General features: G+C 48.2%; 1 protein-coding gene across 2 annotated transcripts in view; it reads right to left on the bottom strand.

Annotated features, from left to right (window-relative positions):
• Positions 1–16,880, bottom strand: part of PAX5 (paired box 5) — a 106,455-nt gene that overhangs the window by 6,067 nt on the left and 83,508 nt on the right. The gene's annotated exons all lie outside the window — the stretch shown is intronic.

Here is a 16,880-nt window from a genome sequence, read left to right as displayed (position 1 = left end):
CAGTGAAAGCTTTCGCAAAAGCTCTGCCGACCACCCTGTCTGTAGAAGGGCCGTCTGGACCGCCCATTATTAAATGAGTACAGTCATCTTCTGTGTGTCCTTTTGCAGTCCAGCTCACCCCTGCTGAGTTAGTGGGATTTCCTCGTGCAGCCTGTGCTGCAGGAACAAGATGGCTTGCAGGAGTTGAGGAATCCGAGACCGACCTAAAAGGCCTGGCCACTGCCTCCACATCCCTGCAACACTCAGGGCAGCTGGGACGGAGCTGCTCAGCCAGTCTCCCTGTTAACAGAAGATAAAACAGCCGATCTTCTAGGTAGCGAACACCATTCTTGGCTCTCCAGCAGAACATGGGCCTGGACCCATGGACTTCCACTGATCACTTTAACAAAGGAAGAGGGATGCTTGCATCAGTTTCAGGAGTTTTTGAAACCCTCCAGACAAAGGCAGAGTTAAGACTCAAAGAGTTGTTGCTATTTGTCTCCTCACAAGCTACTTTCTCCATCTTTTCTCTTCACATGTCATCTCCCTGTTTCATACCTGAGCTGCAATCTCTTCAGGGCAGCACCATGCATAACACAGCTCTGACCTTGGATAGGTTCCACTGCTATGTAAACAGAAACGTCACTGTTGTTTCACTGGAACATCTCCCATGAATGGCAGTTTCTTTGTTCTCCTATCTTTCTTCCACATCTCTTTCTCCTGCTCAGGTTCACAAGCATATACACACTAAACAGCGCCGATGAAGAAAGAACTATTTTCCTACGGCAATGTGGCAGAGAAGGCTGGCAGGTTGAAGAGAGAAGATGCTGGCTGTAGCCTTCATGTATTTAAGTCCTCAGACACAGAATGGCTCACATCTCATACTGGGGAAGTCTCCTGCCTCAGCCAAGGGGCAGACCCACAACACACATCTCTATGCAGCTCTGCTGGGTCAGCACCCCATAGCACCACCTGCCACCACCTGGCACAGCCATCCAGCTGACCTGGAGCCATCGCCTCATCCCAGCCCAGAAAGCAGCCTCTCACTCAGGACAGGTCTGCCAAGAGGCTCATTTGCTGACCCCAGGAGAGAGGCATTAATGCTGCGGTGATCATTCAGGTATCACAAACGTCCTGAGCCGTGCGCTGCCAGAAGAGCACCATTTGGCTGCTGGCATGAAGCAGCATCTGTGCTTGCTGGAGGCCGTGCGGTGTACAGGCAGAGGAGCGAGGTGGAGAGGACAGTGCGCGCTCCCTGCTGCGCAGCCCTTGCACGAGAAGCAGAGGTGGAGCAGAGCGTGCCCGCTGCCCTGCCCGCTCCCCCCGTTTGTTCCTCTGCAAACAGCGGAGGCTCCCCGTGACACATCCGGACCTGCACCCTGCATGACCCGCGCCCACCAGAGACAGTACTGCACATCCCTGCCAGCACAGCGCCGTGTGCCCCAGGCGTTTCAATGGGTCACAGCACTCCCTCCCATCCTACGCCACGCGTGCTGCTTTGGAGGCAGCAACGCCTCCGAACACGCAGCCGTGCTGCAGATGGAAGCAGGCTGACATCTCATTGTTCCATTCTCTCCTGCCTCACTCTCCTCCCCTCAGAACCTCTGCTAGCCCCTTCCCTTCTCGCACACACATAAGGACCCTCTCTGGGGATGTGCTGGTGCCTGTCAGGCTGAAGCTTCCAATTCTCTGTTTTTTATGCCTCAGTGGTCAGGGTGTCAGGCTCCTGCAGCACACACCAGCCAGGAGCTGGAGGAGTCACTGAGCACCATCAGCTTGGTGACAGTACCGTGTGCTTCTTAACATACTCTGCATATCCATCAGCCCTGCAAAAAGAGGCTGAGGGTAGAGGGGGGTTCGGGGGGCAGAGAGGGAATAGCAAATGAGAGAGAGAAACAAGTGAGTGGTGGAGGGAAAGGAGGGATGGGAGAGAAAGGCTCAGGCCCTGCTATCATCATCACAGTGTACAGGCAGGCAATTGCCGTGGCTGTGGGTGAACTAAACTGGATGAATGAATGCTGCACGAATGCCTCATGGGTTCCACCAGGTGTTCCAGGCCCATCAGCATTACTTTCCAACTGCACTGCCAACCAGCCCAAGCTCTACATTAAAAAAAAAAAACAAAACAAAACAAAAAAAACCCCAAAGAATCATGTAATCATTCACCCGGGGGCTCACACACACACACACATGCCTGCCTGCACTGTGGAGATGGGAGTGGGGGCCCTTCATGCGGAATGGTGCATACCTCCTCTCAGTGCGGGTCTGACAGCATGCCACCAGGATGCTCACTGCTGCTACACTCAGAGGTGGAGGTTTGGGTGGAAGGTTTGAGAGGAGTGAACAGTTCAGAGCAACACTGCAGCAGTGGGCCCTGGGAGAAGTGCTCCATCCCAGAATAGCAGCACTGGGGCAGAATACAATGCCTCTGGGCAAGCTGTGGGACTGAGCTGTGCAGCTCAGCAGTGGTGGTGCAGCCATGAGGCTGAGCCATGCAGGTTGGTGGTGGCAGTGCAGGTGAGCTCACTTGTCCAGTATGTCTCCTCTAGGGACTGCCAGCTCGTTTGCTTTAAGGTAAAGTACCACTGCGTTTCCAGAGTGATGTGCAGAGGAAATGAAAACTCTGAATTCAAAAATCACAAGAAGCAGTATGTGAAGAAAAAGATGCCATGACTTAAGAGAACTGACCCTGCAAAGGAGTTGGGAAGACTGCCTGCCCCTCTGCACACAGGGTGCTGGGTTCAGTCCACCTCAGAGGATTCATCACTCATCCCAAAACCACCTACCAGTGCCATTCTGCTCTCAGGAGCTCCATGGAGTATTGGGGTGCTGCAAACCATCCCACACTGAAAGGGAAAAGGACGGGACAGAACAGCAGAAGTGCAAATGTTGGCTGTCCAAAGGAAGCAAGATGTGTGGAAGGACATCAGTGCAGTGGGTACCACATTCTTCCTTAAACGTCATCCAAGTCTAAGGGAAGATCCACAGTCAATCTCAACCAGTTTAGGATCTTGGTAGGTAAAACAGGAAATAAGTTGCATGTTCAACACCCTTTTTAGTTGTTTTTTGAAGGGACGCTGTGTAACCATGGAGGAACATACATTGGAAGGGACCCTTAGAGGTTGTTTGCTCTAAATTCATGCTCAAAGCAGAGCTTTTAAACAAGCCATATCCAGCTAAGTTCTGTCCTTTCCAACCTTAATGGCTATGATTCTCCCAGGACAAAGGTTCCACAGATTTCTGGGCTGCTGACTTCACTGTCACCACACAGCATGAAGGAGATCTGGCTTGTGCTGTCCTATCCATTGGGGTAGAACAACTGCCAGAGGCTGACTAGCAGGGAGCTGATAGTTCTCCCACACTCCTATCTTTGTCCATGAGTGTTCCACAGGACGGAGGGCAATGACAACTCTGCCTCCTGCTCTGCCAGTGACTGTCCACTGGTCTACTTGCTCTCATACAAACAAAGCGGATGGTGACACTAAAAAATAAAGGCACAAAAGAAGGAAACTGGTACCAAAGCACAACCCTACCGAAACAAAACACGTGTTTCAGATGTAGTGCTCAACCTGGAAAGAAACCGAGCAGGAAAATGCACTGCGTACACCAAAAGTCTGTCATTTCCTACCCAGTTTGTCTCAATGAAGCTAACAACCAGTTGAAAGTCCCAGGATAAGCAAACAGAATCAATAAAGCAGCCACTGAAGAGCAGGCTTGGAAAATTTTCCGGTAAGAGTTAACAGCCGGACGTGCAACGGCAATAACTGTGCTGCAGGGAGAGACCTCTGAGGGAAAAGAGCAGCTTCTGTGTAAGCACCATGTGTCCATTTTGGCTTTGGTGGATATTGGAAGCCTTGTTCACATATGACAGCAAGCCAGCCCATTCCTAGTCTCACACAGGTAGATCTAATAGAGCCAGCCCCACCAAGATGTCCCTGCTGACTGCAGCATGAAACAGCTGCTCACCCCCTGTTGTGCCATCCTGCTTTACACACAGGTTTGTTACTCTGAGATGTACACAGGCACAGAGTGAGAACACAGAACATGGCAGTCACAATGTGAGCTCCATCTCCTCCTCGGTGGGCTGCAGAACTGAAGGCAGCATTTCCCCATCTGCCAACTGCATTTCACCGTCCCACTTTTGCACGGAAAGTGAGGGCAGCAGTGTGGCAGCACATGGATAAGGAAGGGTCAGTGATGACTGCAAAGGAAGCTCTTGGGTTTGCCTGATGAGACAAGAAACTCGAGCCACCTCTTTGAGGTACCTCACAACATCTGCCCGGTGCACCACATTTCTCCTCTCACTGCAATTTCAGGAGCACTAAGGAGCAGCAATCCCAGTATCTGGAAGGAATGGGCAGAAAGCTTCTCTAATATCTTTGACCAGACTTGTGATAAAAGCATTTGGGCATCCTGCACCCATGTCCCAAACATGGGCCAAGAGACAGGGAGAGGGCAGTTGGGCAGACGGGAGAACTTTAATGAAAAAGTAACTTTTCCAAAGGGATTTTTCAGAACACCTGAGACCTCAACATCCAAACTAGAAGCTGCTGGCAGCATCTGGACCCTGCGTTGTCTGTCACTGTGTCAAGCAATTCATCCCTTAAATACAGGAAAAAGGTAAATAAAACATTAATAAACAGAAAAAGAGAAATGTTTCCTGTGCAATTATTTCTTCCTTTTTTATTTGTTGAGGATGAAATAGAAAGCAACAGATCTCAGGAGAAGAACAGCATTTGCAAATGGTTTTCAAGGAAATCTCTCTTTACACATAACAGTTTGATTTGTTGGATTTGTTTGAAAACAGCATGACAAAGCTATGACTAAAAGTGCAGCCAGTTCTAGGCAAGACAGAGCCCCTGGAGCTGCTGGGCAGAGCAGAAGTCGTGCACAGAAATACAACGTGCATACAGACAGATGCACACTAAGAGATGAGCAGTTGTACACCCACAGATACATGCACACTCTTTATGCATTTAGGCTTTTCTTGGTCTCATCTTATGTTAATGAAGACCATCCACAGAGGCTTAATACACCACGTATAAATTCACTGTAAGCATCCAGTGATCAACAGACTGCTTACTGTCACATACGAGTCCTTCCACTCAGCAAAAGTATTCTGCCTACATCTGTCATGTAGTTATTGATTAACATTTGGGCAACCATTGCCCAAACCTTCACACGTTTTCAGCATCCTGGCGTGCTCTGGCTGTGTTTTTACACCTCTGTCAAAAAGCAGTGTGCTGTAGTTGCAGCCGGAAGGCACACAGTCATATTCAGATAATATCACTTGAACTCCCCAGTCCCGCCAAGACTGCCAATTAACTTCTAATGAGAGCTGTACATAATTTTATTTTCGTACAGACTGCACAGTATTTTCTCTTTCTTAAATCTTCATATTAAGTAGCACCCAGATTAAGACGCAGGCTGTCATATTTAAAAAATCAAACATGCAGATTTTTGTAAGACTACTCATTTCCAGGAAGCTACGAGGCACAGCAACCCCACCACTGAGTAATGAGTTGTGGGTTAAGGTGGACGTACCTTGCTGTGAAGTCATTGTACGATTCTCGACCCGTGCTGCCTGCCATAAAATTTTAATGCTGCCTCTGACATATTTATGAAATACCTCACCCAGTCTTTGCAGGATGACAAAAAGATTTACACCTGTAATTACTGCAAGCACATAGGTATTAGATATGCACTTTAAACTTTTGTACACAAAGGTATTTAACTTTAATACAACAAAGGTAGGTGGTGCCACAGAGCAACCATACTGAAACTGCATTAGGAGAGAATTATCTCCCAGTACAAAGTGGACAACAGCCCAACTCATCTGCACAGAACACAGAGCTGCAATTACTGATGACAAGAAAGTTGCCCTTCCCCTCCCATGGTTGACATCTGCAGAGCTGTCTGCTCTTCCTAACCAGACACCAGAACTCAACATTTTGGGACTGTGGGTGGACACAAGAATAAAGCAAAGCAAGCCATGCTAATGATGTGTGGGCCCTTCACACCTCTGCTTAGGATTCTGAGCTAAAAATGAGATTCTTCTGAGTGCTGCCTGTTCTGTATACCTTGTGAGCCAACAAGGGAAGATACCCCACTGGACCTCTTGCTTGCAAACAGCGAAGGGCTTGTGGATGATGTAAAAGTTGGAAGTCATCTTAGGCATAGAAATAAACTATTAATAGAGTTTGTAATAGAATTTGTGATTCTTGGAGTAGTAAGGAGAGAAGCTAGCAAAACTGCTGCCTTGGATTGACAGAGGGCAGACTGCAGCCTGTCCATAAGATGCTTAGGTGACAGAATATGTCCAAAGAAGGTCAATGAAGCTGCTGAAGAGTCTGGAGCACAAGTTTTATGAGGCTAAGAGATCTGGGGGTTATACAGCCCAGAGAAAAAGAGGCTCAGGGGAGACGTTATCGTTCTCTCCAACTCCATGAAAGGAGTTTGTAGCAAGGTGGCAGTCAGTCTCTTCTCCCAGGCAACAAGCAAGAGGACAAAAGGAGATGGCCTCAAGTTGTGACAGGGGAGTCTGAGGCTTGATATTTGGAAAAATTTCTTCTCTGAAGAAGGGTTATGAGGCATTGGAATAGGCTGCCCAGGAAAGGTATTTAAAAGACATGTAGATAAGGTGCTTAGGGACATGAGTTAGTCGTACAGTTGGCAGTGCTGTTAATGGTTGGACATGATGATCTTGGAGGTCCTTTCCAGGCTAATGATTCTATGATTCTAATAAATTTTCCAAACTATGTAATTGAAATGCTACGTTGGGATCAGATGAAAATATTCCACTCCACTCTTCATTCTGGTGTTTGCCTTTCTTTTATAATTTCAGCCCTTGTAATAGCATGATATGTTGTTACTTCCAGGAATTACACAAGTAATTTAACTAATTGCATAAGTGGTTATAAGATTGCAAGCAGTAATAATATATCCATAACGTGGAAATTGGAGTTCTAACACCTGGAAATTAAGAATTTCAGTAGCTTGAAAGGTACTTTGCTGTTGACATGGAGGCAGTCTTTATTAATGTGAAAATACAGATGTGAACAAGGGTAGGAAGGTACACTGCTCACAGAGCAGTCTTCCACACCAATATGCTCTGAGACACAGAATCACAGAGTCATAGAATCACAGGGTTGGAAAGGACCTAAAGATCATCTAGTCCAACCGTCCTCCCATTGCCATTGCCATCACAAGCTCCTAAACCTCTTCTTGTAGCTCCCACATGAGACATCCCACTGCCGTTCTCCTGACCTCAGTTTCAGTGTATGCAGAGCAAACCAACGTTCAGCTGGGGCCAGGGCAGCACCTCAAATAACACTAGGTCACAGCCCCTTCAAAGCAAGGAAAGCCCTCCCATCTTACTCTAAACCTCCACAAGGATGAACACTCCCAGTTGAGCAGCTGGGAGCCAATATTTTGTAACCAAAGCCATGTCAGGGTGAAACCTGCAGCCTGCTTGGTCTGACCAGAAACAGTTGGAATAACAACCTGCGCCAAGCATAAGAACACACTAGGAAGTAAGTGCTGATGGGAACCTCATTACTTCCCATGCTGTGTTCCCAGGCAGGCTGATGCTCAAGGACATCATGGCCTGTGCCCTGACAGAAACCTGTGGCACATCCTGACTGCCCAGGGTAATATTCCATGGGAAGATGCTTCTTCTTGAGTGCTGGCATTATGTTTCTCTACTACAGTAAGTGCAAAGGAATGAACACTAAAGAGCCCTTTGTAGAATCTCTGCTACAAAGAAGGCTCATGTGAGGAAGAGAAGACATAGCAGCGTCTTTACCCTGGCACAGAGACCAGTTGTTGGCACAGCAAGCAGCCCTTCCCCTACCTGTGCATTGCCACTGAGTCCACACATCTTCACTCTGCAGTGAAACATCTACATATTCCAGGGAGTTACTTTTCTACAGGAAAGCTGCTGTGGAGCAAAGCAACCTTTGCTGCTAATGCCTGAAACTCCGAAGATTGAGTGGATTTACTGTGAAGCAGATGCCAAATGGGATCAATTTTAGTAACAACCAGGGAGAATGCATTTAAATTTCACAGCTTTTTTTCCAGTCAGTGTAGAGACTGATCCACAGTTCACTGCAGCCGCAGCTGACAGACAACATGCAATCAATCAGCATCCAGTGCCACATCTTGTTCTAGAAATTGTGAATATTTTCCTTCTGGGGATGCCTTACTTCCCTATTTTGGTTCTCTCTCTTCTCCTGGCACAGCAAGAGCCGAACGTGTCCTTGTGAGCAGGACATGCATGAGATGCTTCATCTAGCTTTCCCGACCTACATCCCTCTGTGCGCATACTTACAACTGCCTGGTACAGGCACACAGCACCTGTACAGTTTTCCAACACAAATACTACTTTATACAGTTTGACTGTCTCTGTTTTAAAAGACATCCTCAGGCAAAAGAGCTGAATGGATATGGGGTGCCTTTAGAGCTCCCTCTTTCATTCTGACTAATTTTAATTGCTTAAAATTTTTCCCCTGATTTGTTTTTCTTTCCACTACTTCATTCCTTAGTTTCTTTTCACACTGATATCACATCAATCATACTGCATTGTTATCTACTGTAATGTCTTGGCATTTGACTTGTTTTACTGATGTTTCAGTGTGTCCAGAAACTTCTGGAAAAAGAACACTTAATTCTAAGGTATTTCAGTGTTTGGTCTAAATATCAGTTTGTGACCACGTGAGTTTGCTGCAGAACAAATGTTCTATGTTCAGACAATCCTAACTGCCACTAAACTCCTTACTAGCAAACGTCATGAAAAACTGAGCTTACAATCCACAAAAACAAGTCCAGCAAGTGGTAAAAATGCTGAGGTCAGAATTAACATTCTGCAGAAGAATTGCTGAAGACTCTTGCAGCTGCAAAGCTAGGGGCTCAGGGACGGATCCTTGTCTCCAGCCTGCAATGGCATTCCTTTGACAACACAGACAGACTGGAAACAGAAAACAGCCCATTCACTGCAGACTGACTTGGCAAGCGTTTTCTAAGACTGTGAAGTTGCAGGAGTGTCTGAACTCGCAAGTTGAGCCCGGTCAGGTGCATCTTTTAGCATAAATAGAAACCTGGGCTTGGGAAAATGCGTGCAAAGCATACCACCGCCATGGGCTGCTAAGAGCAGTCTATGGACATGCTCTGAAACTCCAAGTTGAAAAGGAACTGCATTCTGCAGAGCACAGACCAATTGCAGAGCTTGGATGTGACCAGAGTTTAGACTCTTCCTCCCTGCATGGTGCTGTTTGACTGCTGCCTTCATGGCAGCACACAGCTGACTTGGTGCACAGCGGAGTTCAGCCAGCATGGTGCAGGTATGCAGCAGCCATGTCGTGCTCCTTCTGCTCGTGGGTGCAATGGGCCATTAAATGTTTTCTCCTCTGCTTCCTTCTGAGATCCCAGCACTCTCTCACACTCAACCGTAGCGTGTCAGAAAACCTCCTGATTTGATACTACTGATTTGGTCTGCTCCTCCGCTGTCACCACCCATGTTATTGCTCCTATCACTCCCAGCACAGTTTGGCAGACACACCAGAGTAATTGTGGAGCAGACAATTTGCTGTTTGTAACTGCAGTGTATTTATAACCTCAAAGAGGTGAAGGCTCAGAAATGACACAGTGTTTTCCATACTCTCACATCTCTGATGCTCAGGTCTGAGGAACTCCGACACAAGCAGTGCTCAGCCCTGTAAGCACACGCAGTGTGTGTTCAGCTGGCGGCCCTTCCTGCACACCTAGGTAGCAATGACTGCATTCGGGACAAGAGAACCTTCCCTGGATTTTTGGTGCCTTGGTTTGCTAATCCAAAACACAGCTTTCCAAAATCCGAAGCCTCCTGGCCTCCTAATTACATTCAGCTTTTTCGCAGTTACTTTGTGTTTTGTTTCCATCAACTGGCAATCAGCACGGACACACAAAAACAAAGCCAACAGGAGGGGCCTGGAGGAGCACAGCACAGGAAGCCCAACTCACAGCCCTACGGATCAGTGGATCCTGCTGGCATGCTGCTGTGCAGTCTCAATGGGAATGAGCTGACACCGTGTAAAGGCAAGCTCTGCTGCTCAGCCCTGCACTGATGCTACCTCCTGCAGCGCTCATGGAACTCATGGTCAACAGGCAAACGTTCCATCCACAGGCACCTCCTATTGGAAGTACTGGGACAGAGGCTCAGTTTTGTGCTCACAGCGCTCCGGGAACTCAAGTGTAGAATAGGAAGCAAGACAGGAAAACTCCTAGTGACATTAAAAACAAACAACCAGCAGGGCTTTCTAGACTTGGCATTGCTTCCACAGCCAGCTCCGCTGCCAGCAGATGGGCAAAGAGTCAAGCCCGTAGCACTGAATGAAACACCATCAGAAAGCAGCCTCTATTTTTAGGCTGCTGGCAGCGTCTCCTTGCGGGTGCATGAGCTCAGCTGCGCTGAGGCAAGAGATAAAAGCTGCATCTTTACTGCAAGTCTTATCCGGGGCAGCCGGAGCTCCTCCCGCAGCACTACGGCGGCTCTCGGGGTGGAAGCACAGCCATCGCCGCCCGCAGGCACTGAGAACGCCTTTCCCCCGCCCTGGGCACAGCACGGCCGCTGACCGCCGCCCCGGGCGCTCCCCCTCCCGCTCGAAGCCCTGGAGCCGGAGCCCCTTCGCCCCTTCCCCCGGCCTGCCCCGGCGGGGTACGGATGGGGCACGGAGCGCCCGCAGCCCCGCGGCCGGCAGAGCGGAGCCGGCCGGGCTGTCACTCAGGAGGAGCCCCTCGGTGCTCCGTGTTGGGTCTTCCTTGCGGGGGGGGGGCTCTGTCTGAGCTGCTGCTGTCAGAGATTTCAGACGGAACGAGGCACCGAACGCGGGTCTGACAGCTCGCCGCCGAATTAGAGCTATTTGCATGCTAATTTTCACCGTGCTTAGCTCGCTGGCAGACCCGGAGCCAGAAGCAGCCTCTGCGTGTTTGGAACAATGCTTGACTGATCTAGCGGCGTTAACGAGCAAATTATGGTAATTTTGTTATTACAAATTCATAGAAATTTCCAAAGAGTGGAGCAGTACAATATGTTTTTTTCTCCTCCTCCTCACTCCTAAATACGGAACCTTTTGTTTATACACACTTTGCTTTGCTTACTTATGTTTAGTTATGCATACTGTTTCACTTCAAAGGGAGGAGGCAGGAATTACAGCTGGAGCAAAGGGAAGCAGACTGAGCTGGATTCGCCGTGCAGATACCTGGCTGCTGTTATCAGCAGTTCCCTGAAAGCCAAGGGCACGGGGAGGCTCGTGGGCCTTGCTCAGGATCTGGGCTGTAGGAAGGAAACCTGTTTGGGAGCAGAAGATGCAGAGGCTGTTGGCTTTTCCTTCTTAACCCTTCACCTTCTTGTCCTTGTCAGCATGGTTTCTACATCAGTTGAGTGAAAAAAAATTTTATGTATGCTCCGTCCAAGTGCAGAAGATGCACATCTGAAAGACGAACAACAGAATGTTCCTCTACGCTCCTCTGGTCCTGGGAGCCCGTTACTCAGAATGTACGTGAGCAGTAGATAAGCATACATCATTTTCTTAACTACTTCGTTATTAACAACAATAAATACGTACTAATCATTTGTCAGTTGATTTTCAGTCTGTTTCTGCACTGATATCTCTGTGATGCTGCATCACTTGCTTCATCATATGTGATGAAACTTATGTAGAATTTGTTCTCTGACCACAGAACAGTGGGAAGACATCTGTGTGAAGCAGACCTAAACCTGGGAGAAGGCAGTAAGCTCACTTAAGTAGAAAAGACACCCTGCAACACCCCGAACATCAGTATTTCCTATTTCTTAGCAGCGGTCCTCTGGCTTTAAAGGCAGATGCTGTGAAGCGTTGTTGTATTCTTCCAGGGTCATAAAGGTGTTTCAGGGGCATTCTGCATGATGGCTGCATTTGCACTGGGTGAGTGTACTCAGACTGAAGTGTGACTCTCCAGCTGGCAGCTTTGCATTGCCTACAAGGTTGCTACATCAAGCACTTGCCCCAGCATCACACCTTCCACCTGCCTACAAGAGCACTGCCATGATTTCCCATGGCACCTCCATTCCCTGGTCAGGCTCTCTGCCTTGAGAGCATCCCCACAGATGAGTATACAAAACGAGCATCCCATAATGCACACATTTGCCTGAAGTCCACCAGAGCAACACCAGAGCATTGCTGAGCACCCTGGCCCCAGGAGCCCCAAACAGATGAGTGCCACAGAGGGCACAGCAGGGCACAGGGGGACGATGGAAATGAGCGCAGTATGATCCAGCCTACAGCAGAGCTGTGCAAAGCCAGGATACTGGCACAAAGTCAGTGATCATAATCAGCACAGGGACAAAAATCCTTGTTGAGATCTCAGTGTATGAAGCAAGCGAAGCAGATGGCAAACAGGTGAGAAATCATCACCAAGCTCTAAGGAGACAACTTGCTGCTCTCCACCCCACTAGAGGAATGCCAAGGTTCATTCCTTGTTTTCAGCTTGATTTTCCTTTCTGTTTTACTGGTGGCAGCAGCTCCACTGTTCCAGTAGGCAGCCAGTTCAGCTCATGCAGTCCATCAGGACAGTGCAGGGCTGTCCTCCGGCTCTGACACTGATGGCCTCTACCAAACCACACACAGTGACTTCTTCATCAGACCATGTTTGTCAGTGTGTTACCTCCCACCTCCCTTCCTGTCACATTTACTGCTTCACACCATCACATGAGTTTGGCATGGGCAGAGTCAGGACAAATAGCACGGATATACAATGATAGCTATGACCAAAAGGTTTCAGTCTGTAGGGAAGCCTGTCCCTGAAGGCTCAGTGCAGGAGCTGCTTGCTCATTCCTGTCTTTTGATCCCAGCCTCAACACAGCACCTGTGCTTCTGTTCCTTGTAAAAGATCACTGTGTACCAAGCAGGTTGACAGAGGGTGTTTTCCCATCCAGGACTGGAATGGGAGAAATAGACCAAGCAGAGAAAGGATACACAATCTGGCCTGTCTGCATTAATACCCACTAATGGCAAGGAAAAATTCTTCTAAAAACCATGTGTTGTTTTTTTCCTCCCGACACCATTTCTGCTTTGCTCATCAGGACGAGCCTCTTTTTTTTTTTTTTTTTTTTTGATGAAAAATTGTAAGTGGCACTATTGCTATTTTTATACTTTTCAAAGACCAGTTTTGAATGTCAGTGTTTTCAGGTCCCTTTAGTTGGGTAATTGCACATGGACTTCATATAAAGGAAATTCATTTGTTCAGGGTCACTGCATGGTTTTTCATTAAAAACAAATTACCGGTGCTCAGAAAGGACATCTGGGTTTCAGGAGTCCCATTAATGACTGTATTTTCAGCATCGCTATTCTGGATGCTGTACCCTTTCCTGTCAGCCTGTGCTGAAGGCCCCTGGAGGACGCTGTGAATGACAGCCCTGGGGAAGGCAGGGCACGGGAGAGGGCTCATCCCAAAGACAAGGAGAGAGGAAAGAGTGGAGAAGACACAGAGGGTAACGGGGTGTTATCTGAGCACTTTTGAAACCAGGGCCAGAAGAGCTATGGGCAAGCTTGAGCTGCTGAGCACAGAGCAGCCAGGCACAGGGTGCAGGCAGACAGGAGGTCTCAGTGGGTCCAGAAGCTGCACCCCAAGGGGCTGCAAGAGGGCACAATGGTCAAGGGTGGGAGAAGGATAGAGGGCAATTTCTGCAGGTCCTCATGGAGCCATCGGTCTCTGTCCTGTGACAAGGCCACTGCCAGAAGCCTCCATCGAGATCCTGAAGGCGATCCACACCTCTGTTGTTTAACAGCAGCTCTGATCCAGAGCAGAGCTCTCACTCCCGTGTATCTGCGTGGACTGCTAGCACACTGGTTCTCAGACAGCCACTTCCTGCTACAGCTCTGATCATTATGCCAGAAAGAAGCTCAACAGTTCCTGATTCTGTGATGTGTTTTCAGCAGCGCTGTAACCAAAACACAGTGTCACATAATGATGGGGTAATTCTGCTGCACAAGACTGCAGCAGATCTCCTGGTCCTGCACACAACACAGTGAGCAAAGAGCCAGACCAGGGTGCTCAGGACTGGAAAACCCACAAAGACAGAGACAAAACAGCTTCTCCAGGCATCTGAAGATATCCAGATGGGTGGAAGTTTGAAGCCTTCCCATGTATCCTATCTCCATCTGTTTCAGTCAACATGTATTGCCTTCCCTTGTGCCTCCTGTGCACGGATAAAGGTATTACATAGGATGGACTCCTGGATGCATGTCACAGTGCTGTACTTGTATCCAGCGTGCAGACAGAGCTTGGCATCAACCATCGCTCTCCAAGCTCAAGCATCCCACCAGTTGTCTTCCCATCCAGCTGTCCACCAGCAGCTCCATGCCATAGCATGCAACAGGGCCTGCAGTGGCCATGCAGCAGGTGAAGAGGGGAGATGCTCCTGTGGGAGGGTCCTGCTGATGGAGAGTCAGGACAGGCTGATAATGGGGAGCCTTTCTTGTTCAGATGGAGAGCAGGGAGGTGGGAAGAACAGTAAGAAGAGAACAAGGAGCTGAATCCATGCATGCTTGGTGAAAACGCCAAGGGGCTCAGACATTTCCCTCACATTTCACACGCACCATGTGAGGCAGACACCACAGACATGAGGCAAGCACCAGCAGTGCACTGAGGAGCCAGTGAACTCACTGCAGCACAAGCAATGTCTGCAGGAGGCAGAACAGAACCCTTTACATCTCACCATGGATCTGTTGCTCCCACACCTCTAACTACTTCGCTCTCACAAATACTTAATTATGAGCAGAAATTCGTGGCTTACAATTAAAAAACTTATTGAGGAAGCATATTTCTAGCAAGTGCTCTGAAAACTATGAGAAGGAAGCAGCAGGTCACAAAGTAAATCCCTGTGAAAAGGTAAAACAGATGCGCACAGGCTTGGTCATGGCAACGTGTCTATATCAGAACTACCACGGATGTTCTGTGGCCCCAGCCCTGATCTGACAGCTGGCTTTGCATGCTCTCCCCAGCCAGGCAAATGACAAGAGGCAAAGAAGAATTGGGAAGATGTTTGGGATGCTAGTTAGCAAATTCTCACTTAAATGAGAAAGCAAACCTGAAGAAATTGCAGCTGACCTTCACACTAGCTGGAGCAGAAGGTTGTTATTAAAGGAACCAGTGAGAGGAACAGTGCAGTTATTCAATGTAACGGGTCACAGAGGCCTATGTGTAGTTAAAAATAAAATCTATTACCCAGGAAAACTGGCTCAGATGACTGTACATCACCGAACCCCCTCTGGATTTCCTTGTGCTGAGCTCTGCCATGACCATCACTCTCACAGTTCTGTGTCCTGCTCCAGCAGGTGTGCCCAAACAGGTGGCAACCATGGACACATCCATTCCCCGGCATCCACCAAAAGGAAAAGGAAGAGTAAAGTCTCTGGGAGGTGACAGAGACTCAGAGCTGCATATTGGGTGTAAGTCCAAAAGAAGGCAACGGATTCCCACAAGGTTTCTAAAAGCCTCCAGATCACCACTCTCAGGTGCACATAAGCTGTCTGAAACTTCCCACGGGTAAGTTGGCAGCTGCAGATGCCAGATAAGGCCGACCTCCCCCTTGCCTTCCTTGTCCTCAGGTTTACCCTCAGTGGCAGAATGAGCCTCGAGAAAAGCAGGGGCTCAGGGCTCTGGTGAAGAGCCAGCACAGGACAGCCCGAGCAAGAGCTGAGGGGACTGGCAGGATGGGACATCAGACACTGCTGAACCTGCTTCCCACTCGCTGCGCTACATCTCTAAGCTGTGTATGTAACTGCGGGTTCATGCACAGCACCCTCATTTGCCCATACATCTCCATGGCCTGCCTGACACACATGTGATTAACTGATCCTGGTGCTCCAAATGCTCAAAGTGTAACAGCCATGTTAAAAAGTTAATGGAAGTGCAGACCTTCAGCTGATCTAAGCAGCTGGCAATGCCTCTGAAGTAAGAACAGCCTCAATGAGGATGGAAAAGCTTACTAGTAACTTTGTGTGTCCTTGAGAAATAGCATGCAGCAAGGAGTCAAACCTTTCAGACCTGCATTCAGATCTTTACAAGAAATGAAGAACTTTCCAAAAATTATATTTGATGGGTAAAAATTATTTCAACTTAACCTCTGACCTAGCTTCCATAACCAGCACAAGTAAAATGGCTGTTTCTTTTTCTTAATTTTTCAGTGATCGGCTGGAACACATATTACAGATTATAATCAGTTTGGGACAAAAATACGAATCCCAAAATAGCCAGGACAATAAATAATTACCATTGACTACTGCTTGCTTACTGAGAGCTGTTTTCCAAACCACCATCTCCTGAAGCCGTGTGACTACATATGAAATTCCACTTTGGGAGATTTTCTTCAATAACTGTCTGACCTTGCTGACTCCAAAGTGACAATCTCAGAGGACCTTAAAGGCTTGGAAAGCAACAAGTAGGGGAAAGAAAGAGAATCTCCGAGTACCCATTCATTTTCAAACAATACGATACTGAGACAGGAGAGGTTTAGGTTGGATTTTAGGAGGAAGTTTTTCACACAGAGGGTGGTGATGCACTGGAACAGGTTGCCCAAGGAGGCTGTGGATGCCCCATCCCTGCAGGCATTCAAGGCCAGGCTGGATGTGGCTCTGGGCAGCCTGGGCTGCTGGTTGGTGACCCTGCACACAGCAGGGGGGTTGAAATGAATGAGCATTGTGCTGCTTTTCAACCCAGGCCATTCTATGATTAGGGTCCAGATTCATGAATTTTAACATGTAAGTTTAGGGCTTAGAATACTTCTTTCCCTTGTAGACAGCAATGTCTGTCATGCCCAAATCAAAGACAGCAGGGCCTGGGGATATTGTTTATTTCAGGCTGAAATGAGAACACTGATTTCCAGC

This window comes from Lagopus leucura, unplaced genomic scaffold, assembly GCF_019238085.1.
Source record: "Lagopus leucura isolate 7727_CA_CO unplaced genomic scaffold, USGS_WTPT01 Super-Scaffold_100036, whole genome shotgun sequence".
Taxonomy (NCBI): Eukaryota; Metazoa; Chordata; class Aves; order Galliformes; family Phasianidae; genus Lagopus; species Lagopus leucura.
The sequence above is the reverse complement of the archived record's forward strand: the minus strand, read 5'-3'. Positions and strand labels throughout refer to the sequence as shown.